Source organism: Rhinatrema bivittatum, chromosome 18, assembly GCF_901001135.1.
Source record: "Rhinatrema bivittatum chromosome 18, aRhiBiv1.1, whole genome shotgun sequence".
Lineage (NCBI taxonomy): Eukaryota > Metazoa > Chordata > Amphibia > Gymnophiona > Rhinatrematidae > Rhinatrema > Rhinatrema bivittatum.
This window is the reverse complement of record NC_042632.1, coordinates 5,034,136-5,051,114: the sequence shown is the minus strand read 5'-3', so window position 1 is coordinate 5,051,114 and position 16,979 is coordinate 5,034,136. Positions and strand designations below refer to the sequence as shown.

General features: G+C 46.6%; 1 protein-coding gene and 1 long non-coding RNA gene across 4 annotated transcripts in view; one reads left to right on the top strand and one right to left on the bottom strand.

The window, feature by feature from the left end:
• Positions 1-16,979, bottom strand: part of SLC23A1 (solute carrier family 23 member 1) — an 896,619-nt gene that overhangs the window by 422,040 nt on the left and 457,600 nt on the right. The window lies entirely within an intron of this gene.
• LOC115079641 lies at positions 6,040-7,529 on the top strand. Its single transcript, XR_003853350.1, has 3 exons — positions 6,040-6,086; positions 6,907-7,040; positions 7,477-7,529. It is a non-coding gene; the product is annotated as an uncharacterized LOC115079641 (long non-coding RNA).

Here is a 16,979-nt window from a genome sequence, read left to right as displayed (position 1 = left end):
CGGACCCCCGCTGGACTTTTGGCAAGTCTCGTGGGGGTCAGGAGGCCCCCCACAAGCTGGCCAAAAGTTCCTGGAGGTCCAGCGGGGGTCAGGGAGCGATTTCCCGCCGCGAATCGTTTTCGTACGGAAGATGGCGCCGGCAGGAGATCGACTGCAGGAGGTCGTTCAGCGAGGCGCCGGAACCCTCGCTGAACGACCTCCTGCAGTCGATCTCCTGCCGGCGCCATTTTCCGTACGAAAACGATTCGCGGCGGGAAATCGCTCCCTGACCCCCGCTGGACCTCCAGGAACTTTTGGCCAGCTTGTGGGGGGCCTCCTGACCCCCACGAGACTTGCCAAAAGTCCAGCGGGGGTCCGGAAGGACCTCCTGCCGTCCAATCGTGTTCGTCTATGGCCGCCGCCATTTTTCGGCGCCATTTTGGAAAATGGCGCCGGCTGAAGACAACAAGATTCAGGAGCAGGAGCCCGTTCCGGACCGCTGCCGTTCCGGACCGCCGCTGGACCCGCAGGTTATTTAACTCATTTGGGGGGGTTCGGGAGGGTGGGGGATTTAATTTAAAGGGTTGGGGGTGGGTTTTAGGGGGTTTTAATGTGCCGGTTTTGCGATTTTTAGATTTTTAGATTTTTCACGATTTTTCACGATATTTTACCCCCCCAAACGGCAACAATACGATTCCCTCCCCCTCCCAGCCGAAATCGATCGTTAAGAAGATCGAGGACACGATTCACATCCCTAAAACATAGTAACAGAGTAATAACTAGGTAACTAGGGGAGGGAGGGGTGGGGATGATCGAGACAGAGGGGGGAGCAGGGGGAGGGTAAGACAGATACAAGAGGAAAAAATATGTACAGGGAATATGTACAGGGGATATGTACAGGGAATCAATGGGCAAGTGATATGTACTTGGGGGCGGATTTTCAGAGCCCTGCTCGCGTAAATCCGCCCAAAACCGGGCGGATTTACGCGAGCAGGGCCCTGCGCGCCGGTGAGCCTATTTTACATAGGCTCACCGGCGCGCGCAGAACCCCGGGACTCGCGTAAGTCCCGGGGTTTTTGGAGTGGGCATGTCGGGAGGCGTGTCGGGGGCGGGGCCGGAGTGTGCGGCGTTGCGGGGGCGTGTCGGCAGCGTTTTGGGGGCGGGTGCGGGGGCGTGGCTACGGCCCGGGGCGGTCCGGGGCGTGGCCGCGCCCTCCGTACCCGCCCCCAGGTCGCGGCCCGGCGCGCAGGAGTCCCGCTCGCGCGCGGGGATTTACGCCTCCCTCCGGGAGGCGTAAATCCCCCGACAAAGGTAGGATGGGGGTTTAGACAGGGCCGGGCGGGTGGGTTAGGTAGGGGAAGGGAGGGGAAGGTGAGGGGAGGGCAAAGGAAAGTTCCCTTCTAGGCCGCTCCGATTTCGGAGCGGCCTAGGAGGGAACGGAGGTAGGCTGCGCGGCTCGGCGCGCGCAGGCTATACGAAATCGATAGCCTTGCGCGCGCCGATCCAGGATTTTAGCCGATACGCGCGACTACGCGCGTATCTACTAAAATCCAGCGTACTTTTGTTTGCGCCTGGAGTGCAAACAAAAGTAGGCTATTCGCGCTCGTCTGAAAATCTACCCCATAGGTTTTATACGAGTATTGTATAAGCGCATAAACAACAGTGAAGGAGGTGAGAGGATGTGTACGGGTTCTACTAAGTGATAGATTATTATGTGCAGGATGTTATATGAGGGGTTTGTGTTTAATATTCCATATCATATTCCAGTATCAGAAGGACTTCAGCCTTGCTGGACACAGCGACTCACTTCTGCCACCTCTGGTGGTCCAGCTTCCAGTCTAATAAAGAACTATTGTGTTTATCTCATATTCTAGCCTAGCCGGTGGTTCCTCTCAGGATCTCCTCCTGGGGGCGCTGTCATCTGCCATCGGCCCAGGGATTCACCATTTCCTCCAAGTGGTCATTCCTTTCACTATTGTCAACTTGTGGGAGCCAACCACTACAGACCACTGACTCCGCTCACGGAAGTATTATATAGACAGCTACTCCTCTTTCTCTGAGACTTGCCAGCAGCTTATATATATATAATATATATATACAGATTGCTACTCCGTAGCGGGGGGGCATGATAGATTGCTATCTCAGTAGCGAAGTACTAAATACCTAAGAACATAAGAACATAAGAAAATGCCATACTGGGTCAGACCAAGGGTCCATCAAGCCCAGCATCCTGTTTCCAACAGTGGCCAATCCAGGCCATAAGAACCTGGCAAGTACCTATTGCCTATTGCCAACTCCTCTTCCTTGGAGACTTGATCCATACAGATTGCTACTCCTTAGCAGATTGGTAACAGCTTGCTACTTCCTTTCCTTACAGGAGCATCTAACAGCAGTTCGCTAACAGATCTACAGATATCTAACTCCTCCCCTCTGGAGAAGCACAGCAGAACAGCTTGCCAACTCCGCCCTCCTGGCGGAGTGAGTGACAGCAGATTGCTTACTCCTCCCCTTTGGAGGAAGCGAGTGTAACAGATTGCTAGATCCTCCCCTCTGGAGAAGGAGAGCGTAACACATCGTGACAGTAGGGAACATTATAGTGGGCGCATGTTGGCCCTTGCCCATGGAACGACTTCCAGGGTTGATGTTATGAGACCGAGGACTTGGAGGTAGTCCCATACCTTGGGGCAAGCATAACAACAGTTTTCACAGCTGACCCATCAGTTTCCTTCTCCTTGGAGCGGGAAGAATAATCTTATCTTGCTTGGTGTCAAACCAGACTCCTAGGTACTCTAGCAATTGGGAGGGCTGCAGACAGCTCTTGGCTGTGTTGACAACCCACCCGAGATTCTGCAGCAGATTCTTGACTCTGGTGGTTGCCTGGTGACTTTCCTCTGGAGATTTTGTCATGATTAGCCAATCGTCCAGGTAAGGATGTACGAGGATTCCTTCTTTCCTCAGTATTGCCGCCCTTACCATCATGATTTTGATGAAGGTCCGAGGGGCTGTAGCTAGTCCAAAGGGAAGCGCCCGGAACTGGTAATGATGGTCCAGTATCACAAAGTGTAGGAAGCGCTGATGGTCATGATGGACCGGAATGTGGAGATAGGCTTCAGATAGATCCAGTGAGGTCAGGAAATCTCCTGGCTGTAGTGCCCTTATGACTGAGTGTAGGGTTTCTATGCGGAAGTGTGATACCCTCAGGTAACGATTGATGGTCTTGAGGTCCAGGATGGGCCGGAACGTTCTTTCCTTCTTGGGAACGATAAAATAGATGGAATAGTAACCAGTATTTTTTTGGTGCGTGGGCACCGGGGTTATCACCTTTAGGCTGAATAGTCTTGTAGGTATGGTTTCTACTGCCATCCTCTTGGAGAGGGAGTGGCACAGTGATCTCACAAATTTGTCTGGGGGATGCTGTGGAAGTCGAGATATTATCCCTCTCGAATGATGGTTAGGACCCACTTGTCCAACATTATCTCGACCCATCTTTGGTAGAAGAGGGTAAGTCTGCCCCCTATGACTTCTTCCTGTGGATGGGTCTGTTGATTCTCATTGTGAGGTGTGGACGGGGCCTGTACCTGAGCCTGCTCTGCTCTTGTTGTGTCTGTTCTGAAAGGACTGAGCCCTGCCTGCGGAGCGAGGTGCTTGGTAGTGTGTGTTCTTGTACGGTCTAAAGCGCTGAGCTCCTCTGCTCTTGGTTCTTCGGGGGGAGGAGCACTGGTTTATGAAAGGCTGATTTTAATACTATTTTAGGATTTAGTCTATGAAGAATACCCCCTTTTTTATATATATTTTGGATCAGCAATCACTGTTATAGTCCTTGTATTGTTATACAATAGTAGTAAATCGGGTTTGCCGACATCATAGCATATGCCACGCCCATTTTTTGTGATTGACAACATTTGGTACAACATGCCATGCCCCCTTTTTTGAAACCCTCAGTTTTATCTAAAATCAGTTTTTTTAATAAATCTAATTTTAGCTTTAATCCTTTGAGGTGTTTGGTCTTTTTATAAAAAATTTTTTTATAGAATTTAGTTGCATATTATGTCCCGATTTTTGGCGCCAAAAAACAGCATTTAAAAATGGCTGAACAAACGCTGTATCTCACCAATTGCAAATACAGTGGAAACATCCTACTGTGGAAACGGTATATCGACGACGTGTTCCTTGTATGGAAAGGTAGTGAGGAGTCTCTGTTGGAATTCAAGAATTGGATAAATAGGTTGGATAGCAATCTTAAATTTAAGATGGATTTCAATAGGCAGAGAATTGCGTTTCTAGATATTCTAATTATGAATACTCCAACAGGGTTCATGACGGACATATACCGTAAGCCCACAGATATGAATAAACTCCTCGCATATGACAGCTGTCACAATAAATCCTTAATACGCAATTTGCCTTACAGCCAATTCCTCCGCCTTAGAAGATTGTGCACTGATGACAAGACATTCAAGATTAGGTCTTCTGAAATGAAGAATAGGTTCAGAGAAAGGGGTTATCCGAAAACTTGTGTGGAAAGTTGCTTGACAAGGGCTGAAACACAGGAACGCTCTGGTTTGTTGCAACCAAAAAAGAAAGTTACTAAGAATGAGAAGATTATTTGCCCCCTTACCTTCACAGGACTCTCACATGACATTATTAAAATCATTAAGAAACATTGGTACATCGTACAGTCTCTCCCACAATTTAAAGGAAAAGAAGTCATGATTGCAAATAAACGCGATAAAAACATAAAAGAATATATTTCTCCTTCAGCTTTACCATCTATTAAAAACATTAGCAACGATCAGACAGGACATGGACCCTGTGGGAAGTGCAGCGTATGTCCAGTTAATCTTAAAACAGGATCGATACTCATTCCCAACACTGGTAGAATTTTCAAGCTCGGCAGTCATACTAATTGCAAAAGCGTAGGCGTGATTTATATAGCAAAGTGTCCATGTGAGAAAATATACGTAGGAAAAACTGGAAGACAGTTCAGTAGAAGAATCATAGAGCATAAGAGTGCTATTAATAGAAAATGCGAGGGTAAACCATTGGTCGCACATGCGATAGAGATGGGCCATAGTTTTACAGACTTCAGATTCTGTGTCATCAAACAGCCGTTAAAGAATTGGAGGGGGGGTGACTTTGATAATTTGTTACTAAGATTAGAACAACAATTTATTTTTGATTTTAAGACCCTTTCTCCCATGGGTCTCAATGGTGAAACAGATCTCAGTGTATACCTATAGACCCTTATTTCACATGGATCATATTCTCTCTTGCAATCAATATATGGCATATATAATTTATCTATATGTTTTTTGTTTGATTTTTTGTTGTTTTTTAATTTTGGAATATGGTGTTTCATAATTATATTTAGGTCCACATGCATTTTTTGTTGCGCTTTCCCTTTCTGCTCCCCCCTCCCACTCCCCTTGTCCTTCCAATTCCCTTTTCCCCCCCTTCCCCCCTTCCCCCTCCCCCCCCTTTTTTCCCCCCCCCTTCCCCCTTTTCCCCTTCCCCCCCCCCTCCCTCCATTTTCCCTATCCCTCTAGCCCCCCCCCCACCCCCCTTTCCCCTTCCCCCCCCTTCCTCCCCCTCTCCCCTTCCTTCCCCCCCCCCTACCCCTCCTTCCTTTCTTTCCCTCCACCCTTTAAATTTTAATTCATATTTTTTACTTGGTTCCCCAAAAAATGATGCAGTTTTTAAGAATGTTTGATTTTATACATGTTCACACTAATTTACTCCTTTTTAAAGATGCAGTGTTTTAAAGTATTTGTGTTTACTTTTTGACCGTACATCCGCTTTTCAGCAGTTGTACAAATGAAGGAATATGAGTCAACCGCAGACATTTGTTCATTATATTTTCTCCTCTTGTCACCACTTTTGCATTACTGCACAGATTAGATCAGTATTGATTAATCCATTTTTTTTACACACCGGTCTAGTTAAGTCTCTCATTATCCACAATGTCTATGAGCCAATCAGTCCACACATGTGTCTATTCTCGCGTGATTTCGAGTGAGAAGCGGGAAAAATAAAGGTCCAATACAGGTACTAACTGGTTCTTGCAGTGTTTGTCAGAGCAGTATGTGACCGGTGCAAGTTCAACAAAGGTAAAATATTAGTGATTGTGTTCTTTTTAGTTTCAATAGCTAGCGATTTCATTCTTATATATATTTTTGTCTGCTTAAGCGCATACTTAATATGACATAGTTTCTTGCGCTTGGATATTATCTGCATGCTGCCCCACTTTAGCACTTTTATACATTAGATTTAACAGTTAGTGATTCCATCATTTTTGTTCGGTATTCATTGTGACACAGCTTCCGATGGATGCATATTCGCGGACAGCCACAATATGCTGTTTGACTTATGCACTTTTATATATTAGGAATTTAACTATTGTCCAGCGCATCATTTTCATTATTACATTGCTTTGGCACACGTCTCCCCGCATATCATTCGTTTTGAATTTTCTACATACTGTTGATAAGAAGTATTGTTAGCATTGTATCGAAGTGGATTTTAGCTATTTATGTTCTAGGGAGCACTATTGTATCGAAGCTGTTTTTATTCATTTGTTCATTTTGTAGCGAAATTTATTATTGTATTGCTTTTAACTTCATCTTTGATTTGTTCCTGGTATCTACCGGATCAAGATTTAACACACTGTAAAAATTAAAAATTTAAAAATTATTGCTTGCATTCACATGCAGTAAGGTTCACTATTCATTCATCTTTTTTACCGTTAACTCCTTATCGATTTGTGATCAGTTGAAAGACATATAACAGCTTAATAATAATGATACAAGATGTCAGTATCAATTTCAGAATGAAGTCATTCAGATTTGTAGTCTGACGAATGCATGTGTTCATTTTTTATTTATACCTATTCTTGATAACTAAGGTAATTAAGAATTTTTGTTCCATAAGAATTGCTTCAATACTGTTCACACAAGTGATTGATGAATTACAAGTGACAAGCCCGGATTCGGTGTGTTCACTCATATTCCTTCATCCTAGGAAATCAGCACAAGTATATAGAGCCAAGTTTCTGGCTCAACAAGGTACAAGATTTAGTTTGCCATCTTTACATATTTTTTATATATTTTTTTATTTTTCTTATTAATTATACACATTGACCTCCTCAATAATATATTTTATTGTTTGTTACAAATTTTGCATGTATCAGCCATATGCTGTTTGATGAAGTGCATTGTGCAACAATCATTATAGACCATGTCCTTTGTAAGACTTGTTTCCACTCCGCTTTTTAATTGATGTTTCAGCCACAGTATCTGTACTCTCAAATACGTAACTTTTTATGTAACATCATCATCTTATGCACACAAAACAAGCACTGTCTCCATGTTTAAGTGTTTTTACTATTTAATATATTCTTTTAATATATTTTTTTGAATATGTTTTATATCATAAGTCATATGTTTATACAAATATTTATGTTTGTGTGCATTTTTAATTGTTTATATTTATGTGCCACAGCCCCTGAGGCAGCTCGGCAGAGCGAAACTCGGCCAGAGTCGGGCAAGTTCCAATAAAAGTCCATTTTTACCGATCCATCCTTTCATTCTTCTATATAAACATTTGTGCCCAATTTAATGGTTGGGTGTTGTATATCAAATTGTAATAGACTTTTACTTATTGGCCAGTAATACAAAGGTATTAAAAATATGATTTTTAAAAAAAGTTTTTTTAGAAAAATGTTTTTAGTTATGTAACTGAGATATATTTATGTTTCTTGCCAAATCTTTTCAAATATGTTTTAATAGTGGTTGGATTTCGTTATAGTTGTTTCTGTACAGCTGGCAAAACATTGCAAATCATTGGATGCTACAATATAGATCAAAATATTGGAGGTAATGATCATCATTTCTTAAAAAAAGTTTTTCACAAAATACATTTTTGTCACCATTTTATTCGATTTTTATTATAATGAGGACATAGAATTTTAGATCTTTTTAATAATTAAAAAGGATGTTTTATTTAATCTTATATAAAATTCTTTTTAATATTTATAAGATCTTAATAATATTATTATTGTTGTTTAGTAAATTATTGATTTGTGAATATTTACTCTGTTTGTAGCCCCTGAGGCAGCGGCTAGAGAGCTGCGAAACTCGGCCTGAGTCAGGCGATTTTAATTGGCACGTCTCTGCATCATTAAAAGTTTTGAAAAAGAATCAGGCATCTATTCTTCTGTGTTCACCTATCGGTATCATAGATCGCCTACCCATTTGCTTTCTTGGACCTCCGGTAGATGAGGTACTAGGGATTCGCCCCATTTGTTGGCTAGCTTCTCCAATTCGCTTTTGAACAAGAGAGATCCTTTAAAGGGCATCCTCGTGAGGTTTGCTTTGGATGTTGCATCGGCAGACCAGTTTCGGAGCCATAGATGTCTTCTGGCTGCCACTGCCGAGGCGACATTGCTGGCTGAGTTGCGCACTAGGTCTGAGGTCGCTGTTGCATCTATCGGTGCTAATCGGAGGAAGGCTGCGCGGTTCGGCGCGCACAAGTTGCACAATTGTGCACCCCCTTGCGCGCCGACCCTGGATTTTATAACATGTGCGTGGCAGCACGCGCATGTTATAAAATCGGGCGTAGATTTGTTTGCGCTGGGTTGCGCGAACTCTATGCCTGCCCGCACCTTTTAAAATGGCCCATAGCACAAGACAAACTGCCTTCAGCTCGCTTCGCTCCACTCTTCGTTGGACCCTTTCCCATTCTCTGATTAGGCAATCTCACATATAGTCTGAAGCTACCACCTACATTGAAGATTCATAATGTGTTCCACGTCTCACTATTGAAGCCATTGATCCTTAGTGAGTTCTCCAACAAGACATTTACATTTGCATTTTTATATTTAATCAAATTTATTAATCGCCTAACACAAAATGGCCTAGGCGATATACAAAATAAACATACATAATAATAAAAAACAGTAACATAAAAATAACACTCATAAATATAGGTTTCATAGAAACCAACACAAATTATTCCAGACTAACATTAAGGACATATCCCTAGAAATTCACTGGATTACATACCTGACACCTGAAGCTACACCAATAGATGCAGAAGAGGACATTAAATACAAGGTAGATGCTGTCCTTGACATAAGGAGAAAAGGCAGAGCATAGGAATACCTCCTGTCATGGGATGGTTATGGACCTGAAGATAACTCTTGGACTCCTTTGGCTAATATACTGTATAAAGAGATGCTTCAAGAGTTCCACAGAATGCATCCTCAGAAACGAAGACCAGGTAGGAGGCATGGAGGACGCCCTTTGAAGGGGGGTACTGTTGCGTCTGTTGGTGCTAGATGGCTTCACCCCATTTGCCTCACCTTGTTCACAGCTCCTCCAGCTTACCTTGGGAAAATGGCTACCGCCACATCTACAAGCCGCCCACTCTGGCGTCCCCGGAACGGCTATGGTGCTGCCTTCCGCCATGCTCCTCCAAAGGACCTACTAGGGTGCACGCGTGCGCGCCACCCACGTCTTTATTCCAGCATTTGCGCGAACCTCGGGGGCGTTCCCCTCTACTGACGTCACGCCATCTGGGTATATAGCCTGTACTGTTTTGCTAGCTCGTTAAGTTAGCAAGGATTGGTCTCGGCCGGTCTAAGCTACTCTGCCGCTTCCGTGCTGCTGCTGGAAGCTCTCTTTCTGCCCTTCAGGGTAACTGATAACTTGGGTACCCGCTCCTCGGGGGCCCTCTGCTTTATTTCAAGTGCCTTACAGGGATCAGGTACTTGATCCTCGAGGGCCTGCTCTCCCTGCCTCGGAGCCTGTACCATCTACTTCAACTGGGTGTAATCGCATACCTACAGCAAATATCCAGTGAGTACTCTAACTCTCAGTCTATCTCATCCACAATACTGCCTTGCTGGGAAACCTGCACCGGAATCCCCCTATACCAACGGGAAGAGAAGGGTCCCCTCTGCCGAGGGTTCTGAGACTGCAACTTCCAGACTACCTCACTACTGCCACCTATGGTGGTATACTGCAAGCTGTATAAATAAAGAATTAACTGTGTTTGTGCATCCTGAGTCTAGCCCAGTACTGTGGCTTCCCCACAGGGCTCCTCCCCGTGTGCGTGGTCATCTGCCACAGTACCTAGGAATCTACCCAAACACAGCTTAACCATAACAGTCGCATCCATGACGAAGGATACCGCAGGTTCCATCGTCTCAACAGGTATGGTTGCGTCTCTGGAGAGGAGCAAGCAAGAACATGCCACCAGAGTACAACAGGAAGCGATTTGAAGAGTCATTGCTGCTACGTCAAAGGACTGTTTAAGGATGGATTCCAGTTGTCTATCCTGGGCATCCTTTAGTGCCACTCCTCCCTTGACTGGAATGGTCGTGTGCTTGGAGGTTGCGCAGACCATGGCATCCACCTTTGGGAACCGCAGGAGTTCCTTAGCCACGGGTTCCAAGGGATATAGGGCTTCTAGGGTCCATCCTTTGAAGCTGGCCTCTGGGGCATTCCATTCCAGGTCAATCAGTTGCCATACCGCTTGCAGCACTAGAAAATAGCATGAGGCCTGACGGAGGGAGATCAAGATGGGGTTTATCTTTGGTTCCGCTGTGGTGTCCATGCCTGGAATGTCCAGCGTCTTCAGGGTCTGGGACATGAGAGCTGGTAACTTGTCTTTGGAGAAAAATCGCAGCATAGTTCGGTATGGTTCCATCCCTGGGGGGATTTCTCCTTCCTCCAGGGAGTCAGCCTCGTCCTCCGAGGTGTCTGTATCCCTGGTAGGGGGGCTCTTGCTTAGGAAGGGCATGTCTCGAAGGGCCCAAGAGGTGCTTGGAAGGTCTTGCTCTTCTGGTGGCGACTGGGACAGAGTTGCAGCCAGTACTGAGTGTGCTTGGACAAAGGTCTGCAACCCTTTGAAGAATGCCACCCAGGAAAAGGCCCCTGGGTCCATGTTGATTCCAGGCGGCACTATAGTGGAGGCCCCGGAGGTGCCTTCCTGTGTAGGTGCTGAGTTGGAGATACAGAGGTCCAGATCCCTCTACTGGCTGTGAGGGACCTTGCTTTGGTTCCCCCTGAGCCTCTTTGCACTGCTAGCATAGGGAGGAGGCCACTTCAGGTTGCGCAGCTCTCAGGTGGCAGCCTGGGCAGAGGGCTTGTCCCTTGGCCTTCTTGGCAGGCGGTGCCATGGTTTGTGCTCTTGGGGAGCTTCAAAACCCGTCTGTGTGCGTAGTTGTGCATGCCGGGAGGCTTAGTTGTGCGCTCTGGGTGCACCGAAGATGTGTGTGCAGAAACCCTATGTATCCTCCATAGAACAGTACATGGAGAAAACATGGAATGGCTGAACGCTGCAATAAGGGTACATACACCCCAAAGAGATCTGAGATCTGCCAATAAAGGCTTATTGTCCATTCCCTCAATGATCTCAGCAAAACTAACATCAGTAAGGGAAAGAGCCCTGTCACTTGCTGCGTCAAAAATTTGGAACAAGTTACCTGTTGACATTAGGCTACAGCCAAACAGAATGACATTTAGAAAAAAAGTTAAAACATGGCTTTTTCAGCAAGCGTTTCATGATGGTGACAGTAATTTGGGAAACAAAAAAATCACAAAAAAAGGAAAGAACTATAAGCTGAGGTGAAACGTTATTGAGTTGGTCACAGTGTTGAATGTTGTTGTCCAGATGTCTCATTGTTAGGCCATTACTATGAAAATTGTATACAGTTTTAACCATTAGAATAGTCATTTTATTATTTGTAAATGTTTGATTTTTAGTTTACATGTTTTAATGTAACCTTGTAAACCGGTATAGAAATTTTAATAAAAAAATAATAAATAAATGCGTACAGATGTGTGTGCAGGCTACTACTTGTGCGCCTGGCTGATTTGTGCGCGCCGCTGTGCACATGGCAATATTTGTGCGCTCAGGCCATCTATGCAGGCCGCTATGCGCCCGGCACCGATATGTGTGTTGCTGTGCGCACGGCACAGATGTGCACCACTGTGCCACAAGCCGGTTGTGCACACGGCTCAGTTGAGCAGGCAATACACCAGTCAAGGGGGGGAAATGGCGCTGACGACCATGTGGACAAGATGGCGACCCCCCCCCCCCACCCCGGATGGTCTCCACGTGTATGGACCCTCGCACCGGATCAGGGTCTAGCCCAGACGGGGCTGCTCAACCCAATTTAAGAGATGCCGGAAGGGACGATCTGTTTGGCTATTCGAGCCTTGGAGACCAGAGACTTAAGAGAGGTTTCTACCTTACCTGGTCTCAGCGTTTCCCGGTCTCGGGCTGGGCGGCTGCTGGGAAGAGGGAATTACCTTCACCGCTGTGCTCGATTCTACACCCGCTGCCTCTCAGCCATCCTGGAGGCTAAGTCCACGCCGAGAGCCGGCTACTAGACCGAGGCTTGCCTCTGAGGGATCTCAGTAATCACCTCAGGAATTCTTGACTGGAGGAGGGACCCTTAGGTATCACCGCAGGAGAGTGGGGCTCATCTTCTAGAGGTAAGTTTTCTTTCTTCTTTGGTTTAAAATTGCTAACACTATTCTAGGGTGTGTAGTGGCCCTATCTGCTTAGGAGATGGAGAAATACTGAAGAGCTGAGCTTCCTGCATGGGTATATGTAGGCTGACGTCAGCTTTGGAATCTGACTCTGTCTCCCATCTGCTATCAGGAGTACACTATACCCACTGGTCCTGAGTCTATCTGGCTACATGCTAGGAAAGGTTTGAAGGAAAGACCAGAAGAACATCGGGACAACTGGAACTTCAGGGGATCTAGAAAATGAGACATCAGGAGGTCGGAACACCGGAGCTTGACAGGACGAAGACACGGGATCCAAAGAGAGACCAAGATGAAGATGAAGACGAAGACATGGAATTCCAACATGGAACAGAGTGCCTAGGGGAAGATGGAAATGAAGAAGAGTCCTAAGGAGGACTGGCTCCTTGCAAAGGTAATGAACAATGAAGACAGACCCTACTTATAGGGCTGAAGATAACCACCCACAATGAGGTCATCAAGTGGGGCCACGGGACCACTCTCACACTGACCCTTTAAGAGGCTGAAGGAGGCACTGCCGTGCGCCTAAGGAGGAGGGAGGCAGGACCCCGGAGAGTGGCGTCCCTGCTGCTGAGTGAAACAGGAGCAGTGCTAGGCCACAGAACAGGCCTCCCGATGTGAGCAGCAACATCCAGGCCGCAGCAAAGAAGACAACATCGGCGGCCTCAGGCGCATGGAGGAGCAGCATGGAAACACGTGGAAATGCCATTGGCGGCCTCCTGGCTGCAAGGGCTGCACTGGAGCGGCTCCAGCCATGCAGAGAGGATGCTGGCGGCCTCCGGGCCACAGAAGAAGCTGAAAAAGGTGAAAGACTGCCCGCGTTTCCGGCCAATGGCAGAATCATAACAGGTGTAATGTCTTCTCTTCTGCCAGTGCCGGTGAGCATCTGAGTCGCAGATTTCTGCACTAGCTGCCATGAGCTGAGGATGCTTGCAGAAATTCCAGAGTACAACGAATTTTAGTGATGCAGTGGCATCATGACTGTGGCCTGAAGGATCATGCAATAATCATTTGGAAACAGTAATGGCTTCAGTCAATGCAATATCTGTAATTTAAAAAATGCTCTTCTAGAGACTGCTTTAATCTGCTCCCGTAGGGACAAATTGGAATCAAACTAAATCCCTATGTTTGTTACATGTCATGATTGGTACAGACAACTTATCTATCTGAAATGCAAATGACACATTAATTGATGTAGAACAACTGACAATAAGCACCTCCTTTTGTCTAGATTTAGTGCCAATCTATTATGATGCAATTATTGATTAATAGTTGACAGATATAATACCACCGAGGCAAGTGTTAGGAGCCAATCATTATATACGGGCACAAATAACTGGATATCAGCATAAATACAATATCCTATTCCCAACCTTGTAAGAAATCTGCAGCTAGGTGCCATATACTAGGGATGTGAATCGTTTTAGGACGATTAAAATTATCGTCCGATAATTTTAATATCGTCTTAAACCGTTATGGAACACAATACAATAGAGATTCTAACGATTTATCGTTATAAATCGTTAGAATCGCGAGCCGGCACACTAAAACCCCCTAAAACCCACCCCCGACCCTTTAAATTAAATCCCCCACCCTCCCGAACCCCCCCCAAATGAGTTAAATAACTTGCGGGTCCAGCGGCGGTCCGGAACGGCAGCAGTCCGGAACGGGCTCCTGCTCCTGAATCTTGTTGTCTTCAGCCGGCGCCATTTTCCAAAATGGCGCCGAAAAATGGCGGCGGCCATAGACGAACACGATTGGATGGCAGGAGGTCCTTCCGGACCCCCGCTGGACTTTTGGCAAGTCTCGTGGGGGTCAGGAGGCCCCCCACAAGCTGGCCAAAAGTTCCTGGAGGTCCAGCGGGGGTCAGGGAGCGATTTCCCGCCGCGAATCGTTTTCGTACGGAAAATGGCGCCGGCAGGAGATCGACTGCAGGAGGTTGTTCAGCGAGGCGCCGGAACCCTCGCTGAACGACCTCCTGCAGTCGATCTCCTGCCGGCGCCATTTTCCGTACGAAAACGATTCGCGGCGGGAAATCGCTCCCTGACCCCCGCTGGACCTCCAGGAACTTTTGGCCAGCTTGTGGGGGGCCTCCTGACCCCCACGAGACTTGCCAAAAGTCCAGCGGGGGTCCGGAAGGACCTCCTGCCGTCCAATCGTGTTCGTCTATGGCCGCCGCCATTTTTTCGGCGCCATTTTGGAAAATGGCGCTGGCTGAAGACAACAAGATTCAGGAGCAGGAGCCCATTCCAGACCGCTGCCGTTCCGGACCGCCGCTGGACCCGCAGGTTATTTAACTCATTTGGGGGGGGTTCGGGAGGGTGGGGGATTTAATTTAAAGGGTCGGGGGTGGGTTTTAGGGGGTTTTTAATGTGCCGGTTTTGCGATTTTAGATTTTTAGATTTTTCACGATTTTTCACGATTTTTCACGATATTTTACCCCCCCAAACGGCAACAATACGATTCCCTCCCCCTCCCAGCCGAAATCGATCGTTAAGACGATCGAGGACACGATTCACATCCCTACCATATACACATTAAAAAGGACCGCAGACAGGACAGAGCCCTATGGTACTCCCATACTTATACTCTGCCATGAGGAGGTCACAGAATGAATGTGCACTTGTACTGTCCATTCAGTCAAATAAGAAATAAGCCACGCCAAAAAAGTACCAAATATCCCTTCTTGATTTAACTTGGAAATAAGAATTGCATAATTAAGAGTTTCGAATGCAGCTGATATGTCCAATAATAATACAGCTTACTCAGGCTTCTAGTACAAACTTCATCTAAACACATCAGTTACTGACAGTAACAGATCTCTGTATTAAAAAGTTTCCAAAATATGAATTGTTATTGATAAACTATCTCATGCTCATTGAGAACATTATGTAATTGTTTTAGTAGTACTCCCTCAATAACCTTAGCAAGAAAAGAGAGAGATGAGATGGGTCAATGATTTTTTAAGAGATAGTTTGATGTAATGAGGAGTCTTGGGATGAGGGTGAAAGGGGTAGTTTCAGGAGTAATCTAAAGAAATGTTTCTTTACAGAAAGGGAAGTGGATTCATGTAACTGCCTCTGAGTGGAGGTGGTGGAGACAAGGACCGCATCTGACCAGGAAATCAGGGAACAAGCACAGGGGATCTCTGAGAGAGTGGTATGGATTATAGAGCTGAGTAGCTACTCTGGATGGGCAGACTAGATAGTAGGGATGTGCAGAGCAAAATTTTATGTTCATATTTTTTATGTCCGAAAGGGGGTCCCACTTGCGGCCAATATGGACATAAAAAAAATCCAATGAGTTGGGTATATGTACATATGTGCAAAAAAAAATGTAAACCCCCTCACCCTCCTTAATCCCCCCCCCCAGACTTACCACAACTCCCTGGTGATCGAGCGAGGAGTGAGGACGTCATTTCTGCAATCCTTGGCGAGAAGCATGTGACGTCGGTGGCACGTCGAGTGACGCGGCGTCACGTGATTCCCGGCTCGTTCGCGCCGGACGGCTCGTTCGGCCCAAAAAGAACTTTTGGCCAGCTTGGGGGGGCCTCCTGACCCCCCCCAAGCTGGCCAAAAGTTCTTTTTGGGCCGAACGAGCCGTCCGGCGCGAACTCGCCGGGAATCACGTGGCGCCGCGTCACTCAGACGCGACGTCACGTGATTCCCGGCAAGTTCGCGCCGGACGGCTCGTTCGGCCCAAAAAGAACTTTTGGCCAGCTTGAGGGGGTCCCCCCAAGCTGGCCAAAAGTTCTTTTTGGGCCGAACGAGCCGTCCGGCGCGAACTTGCCGGGAATCACGTGACGTCGGCGTCACGTGATTCCCGGCTCGTTCGCGCCGGACGGCTCGTTCGGCCCAAAAAGAACTTTTGGCCAGCTTGGGGGGGCCTCCTGACCCCCCCAAGCTGGCCAAAAGTTCTTTTTGGGCCGAACGAGCCATCCGGCGCGAACGAGCCGGGAATCACGTGACGCCGGCGTCACTCGACGTGCCGCCGACGTCACATGCTTCTCGCCAAGGATTGCAGAAATGGCGTCCTCACTCCTCGCTCCATCACCAGGGAGTTGTGGTAAGTCGGGGGGGGGGGGATTAAGGAGGGTGAGGGGGTTTATATTTTTATTTTGGCTCAACAATCGCGATTTCCCACATATCGAACATATCTATGTTCGATATGTGGGAAATCCGATCGTTTATGTCGAATCAATTTTTTAAGTAAAAAAAAAATATGAGTTGCGTTTTACTAATGCGGTCAATCCAAATGCACACCCCTACTAGATAGGCCATATGATCTTTCTCTGTCATTATGTTTCTATGGGCACTTGCCAGGGAATCCTATTGCTCTATGGGTTTCTATGGGTAACCGGGAATCCTATTGCTTTGTTGTTCTGCCACTGTTACTGTCAGGCCTAGTCCTGCCCCTCTTATGGTGCTTTGGGGAATTCATGAC